Raw genomic sequence first — 5,055 nt, 5'->3', positions numbered from 1 at the left:
AGAGAAGCACACTTTGTGAGAACCAATGGAAAGGAGCCTGAGCTATTGGAACCTATTCCCTATGAATTCATGGCATGATGGGTGTTAAAAATAAACTAATCTTTGGTCTATATAAAAAAAAGAATGTAGACTCATTCACCCCTCAAAACTAAATGAAGAACACCTGTTATATATTTTTTTGGGGGGGAGAGGTTTTTTGCTATAGGGCGCATGCGTTTGCCAGACAGACAGACAGAGAGAGACATAGAGACAGAAAGCGAGAAATCACCCCCCAGAGGGGATGGTCACGCCGCAATCCCTTCTCCTCCATTCTCCTCTCGGGATCTTGGGCACGCACGCACATGCACCCGGCGTGAGTTTTAAGCCACCGGATCCAGGACGAGAACTGCAGTCGACTATATGGGAGTCCAGTGACATAGCCATTACACTAACTGCTGATTTCCAGAACAGCTGTTATATTATCTACAGAGCCAGTGTGATTCTTTGTCAGGAAAAGAAAAAAAAAAAGAAAGAAAGAAAAATCAAACAAGCCTAAGACCCACCTCCTTTTGAAGGAGTGAAGATCGATGAAGTTTCTAACATAAATGACATGGATGAATACATTGAGTTATTATATGAAGATATTCCTGACAAGGTTCAAGGTTCTGCTTTAATCCCACAGCTTGCTCGAAATCCTGATAACTTGGAAGAGCTACTGTTAAATGAAACTGCTCTTGGTGCATTAGCAAGAGTCCTGAGAGAAGACTGGAAGCAAAGTGTTGAGTTAGCTACAAACATAATCTACATCTTTTTTTGCTTTTGCAGCTTTTCTCTGTTTCATGGACTTATTACACACTATAAAATTGGAGCTCTGTGTTTGAATATCATTGATCATGAATTAAAAAGACATGAGCTTTGGCAAGAAGAACTTTCTAAGAAGAAAAAAGCTGTTGATGAAGACCTTGAAAACCAAACCTTGGGAAAGGATTATGAAAAAACCTTTAAAGAGTACCAGGGGCTTGTGGTGAAACGGGAACAGCTATTAAGAGTTACTCTTTATCTGCTTCTGAATCTTACTGAGGATACTCGTACAGAACTGAAAATGAGGAACAAGAACATAGTTCACATGTTGGTGAAGGCTCTTGACTGAGACAATTTCGAGCTACTTATTCTAGTGATGTCATTCTTGAAGAAACTCAGCATTTTTATGGAGAATAAAAATGATATGGTGGAAATGGACATTGTTGAAAAAACTGGTAAAAAATGAAACCTTGTGAGCATGAAGATCTACTGAATATCACCCTTCGTCTTTTATTAAACCTGTCATTTGACACAGGACTGAGGAATAAGATGGTACAAGTTGGACTGCTTCCCAAACTCACTGCACTCTTAGGCAATGAAAACTACAAACATATTGGAATGTGTGTTCTTTACCACATAAGCATGGATGACCGCTTTAAATCAATGTTTGCATACACTGACTGTGTACCGCAGTTAATGAAGATGCTCTTTGAATGCTCCAATGAATGAATTGACTTGGAACTCATTTCTTTCTGCATTAATCTTGCTGCTAACAAGAGGAATGTACAGCTTATCTGTGAAGGAAATGGGTTGAAGATGCTCATGAAGAGGGCTCTGAAGTTCAAGGATCCACTGCTGATGAAAATGATTAGAAACATTTCCCAGCATGATGGACCAACTAAAAATTTGTTTATTGATTATGTTGGGGACCTTGCCACCCAGATCTCTAATGATGAAGAGGAGAAATTTTAATTGAATGCTTGGGAACTCTTGCAAATTTGACCATTCCAGACTTAGACTGAGAATTGGTTCTTAAGGAGTACAAATTGGTTCCATACCTCAAGGACAGAGTAAAACCAGGTGCTGCAGAAGATGACCTTGTTTTAGAAGTGGTTATAATGATTGGAACAGTGTTGATGGATGACTCTAGTGCTGCATTGCTTGCCAAATCTGGGAAAATCCCTGCACTCATTGAATTACTAAATGCTCAGGAGGAAAATGATGAATTTGTGTGTCAGATCATTTATGTCTTCTACCAGATGGTTTTCCACCAAGCCACAAGAAACGTCATAATCAAGGAAACACAGGATCCAGCATATCTCATAGATCTGATGCATGACAAAAATAATGAAATCTGAAAGGTGTGTGATAATATGTTAGATATAATAGTAGAATATGATGAGGAATGGGATAAGAAAATTCAGAGTGAAAAGTTTCGCTGGCATAACTCTCAGTGGCTGGAGATGGTAGAGAGTCGCCAGATGGATGAAAGTGAGCAGTACTTGTATGGCGATGATTACATCCACGAGGGAGATATCCTCGAAAGACCTGACCTCTTCTACAACTCAGATGGATTAATTGCCTCTGAAGGAGTCATAAGTCCAGATTTCTTCAATGATTATCACCTTATAAATGGAGATGTAGTCGAGCAGCATTCATTTCCTGGCAGCCTTGGAATGGATGGCTTTGACCAGCCCATTGGCATTCTTGGAAGCCCCACGACAGCATATGGATTCCGCCCAGACGACCCTTTCTACTATGGCTATGGCTCTTGATAAAGTTGTACTCTTCGTGTGTGTTCCCTGCTTAGAAGAAACCTGTGTGGGTTGGGTTAACTTTGAATCTTGGCTTAATAATGCATCTTGATACTATTGTGGTCTGTGTTTCTGTTACTTTCCGTGTTGTTAGCTGCAGATTAATTCCAGCCCTGCATGGTAGTGCTGACCCTGTTCACTCATTCCACCATCTGATACGCAGAGCATTTCCCAGGACTCCCGCAGTCGGCAAAAGCTGCTAGTCTGGAACACAATACATTATGTACATTAAGTGACTAATTTAATTTCTATTAAAAAGAAGCATAAAGTGTTAATTTAAGCAAATAAAAAAAAGAAAGACTCAGGATCTCTCTATTGGAAGCTCTGGCATTAGCCTTGCCAGATCCCCTTTAGCCCTTTACTCTCCATGTAGCTAAAAAAGGGGGAATTACAAAAGGGGTGCTCATGCAGCATCTAGGGCCATGGAAATTCCCAGTGGCCTATTTGTCAAAGAGACTGGATCCTGTAGCAGCTGGGTGGCCCCCATGCTTGTGCATTATAGCCGCTGTGGCAATGCTGGTCAGAGACGCTGACAAGCTAACATTCGGACAGCACCTTAAAGTGATAACTCCCCATGCTATTGAGGGTATTCTCAAACATCCACCAGGGCGATGGATGTCCAATGTGCGACTGACTCATTATCAAGGACTGCTCCTAGATACCCAACGAGTTACTTTTTCAGAGCCCACATCCTTGAATTTGGCCACATTGCTGCTTAACCCAGAGCTGGACAAGCCGGTGCATAATTGCCAAGAAATTCTAGCAGAGACCTTCCACGTATGTCATGATCTCCAAGACTCAGCCCTGCCGAGCAGCAAGGTAATCTGGTACACTGACGGAAGTAGCTTTATGCAGGATGGAGTACATAAGGCTGGGGCAGCTATAGTGGACCAGAGTGGACACTTAGTTTGGAGCACTTCCCTGCTAGCGGGAACTTCCGCCCAGAAGGCTGAACTCATTGCACTGGCAGAAGCAGTTGAATGGGTGGAAGGGAAACGTGCTACTATTTACACCGATAGCAGGTATGCCTTTGGGACTGTTCATATCCATGGTGCAATCTATCGAGAGAGGGGCTTTATTACCGCGGATGGAGGAAAGGTGCGCAATCTTCCCGAAATCCAGCGGCTGTTGAAAGCTGTGCAAAAATCCAAACAATAGCCTTAATGCACGTTCCAAGGTACCAAACCACCAGGATCCCTGAGGCCATGGGCAATAAGCGAGCTGATGAGGCAGCAAAACAAGCAGCCATTAAATCTGTAGCTCCCACCCTGACTCTTAACTTGCCAATGCCAGAACTCCCAGGTTTACCTGCATGTCCAGATTATTCCTCAGGAGACCAAGAATGGGTGCAAAGAATCAACTGTTGCCGCCCGACCCTACTGGCTGGTGAAAAGACACGGAACAACATCTAATCCTGCCAGAAATGCTGGGACTCTCTTATGTCACAGATCTCCATTCGGCTACCCATCTCAGCATAAGGAAACTGCTCCAGCTCCTGCAGGTGGCACAGCTATGGTTTCCAAACCAAAGGAGACACATTCATCACCTCGTAGACTGCTGCAAAAGATGCCAGGCTATGAAACTGTGCAAAGGGGGACCACTCCACACAGGTATTCAGGTCCAGGGGAGGGCTCCAGGATGAAACTGGGAAATAGATTTCACAAAGGTAAAACTGGAAACATATGGGTATAAATATCTCCTAGTTATGGTGGATCTTTCTTGGGGTGGGTAGAGGCTTTTCCAACTAAGTGAGAAATGGCTCAAATAATTGCTAAAACCCTATTAGAGGAAATTATACCCTGGTATGGAGTTCCCAAGATGCTCGGCTCAGACAATGGCCCGGTTTTCATTAGTAGGGCCCTACAGGGACTAGCCCAGGCTGTGCGAACTGATTGGAAGTTACATTGTGAATATAACCCCCAGATTTCTGGGTAAGTAGAAAAAATGAATAGAACTCTAGAGGAGACTTTATCTAAATTAGCCCTTGAGACTGGCAGAGACTGGGTGATCCTCCTACCTTTTGCCCTGTTCCTGGTTCGTAACTCCCCTTATATCCATGGAGTGACCCCATTTGAGATCATGTATGGGGCACCCTCCCCATACGCACTCATACCCTTCCCTCTCTGATACCTGAAGGAACTGTAGATCATAGAACCAGCCTTCAGGCCCTCTGACAGGCTTAAGAAGTAATTTGCCCTTTAGTCCATGAGGCTAAGGACTCCTCAAACCCAGAATGTGGTATAGTCCCAGGAGATTGGGTCTGCGTGAAAAGGCACAGGACACGCTCTTTGGAACCTAGAGGGAAAGGACCTTACATGATTCTTTTGGTTACTCCTACTGCTTTAAAGGTTGATGGAAATGGGCCATGGATTCACCATTCGCACGTATGCCGAGCCTCATCACCTGAACACGCACAAGCTGAAAAGGAGTGGACCGTACACCAACACCCACACAATCCTCT

General features: G+C 43.6%; 1 pseudogene; it reads left to right on the top strand.

Annotated features, from left to right (window-relative positions):
- Nucleotides 1-2,591, top strand: part of LOC102500854 (kinesin-associated protein 3-like) — a 3,259-nt pseudogene extending 668 nt beyond the window's left edge.
- The last annotated feature ends 2,464 nt before the right edge of the window (nt 2,592-5,055 follow it).

Source organism: Tupaia chinensis, unplaced genomic scaffold (assembly GCF_000334495.1).
Source record: "Tupaia chinensis unplaced genomic scaffold, TupChi_1.0 Scaffold144677_1, whole genome shotgun sequence".
Classification (NCBI taxonomy): Eukaryota; Metazoa; Chordata; class Mammalia; order Scandentia; family Tupaiidae; genus Tupaia; species Tupaia belangeri.
Note: the sequence above shows the minus strand (reverse complement) of the source record. Positions and strands in the feature narration are given on the sequence as shown.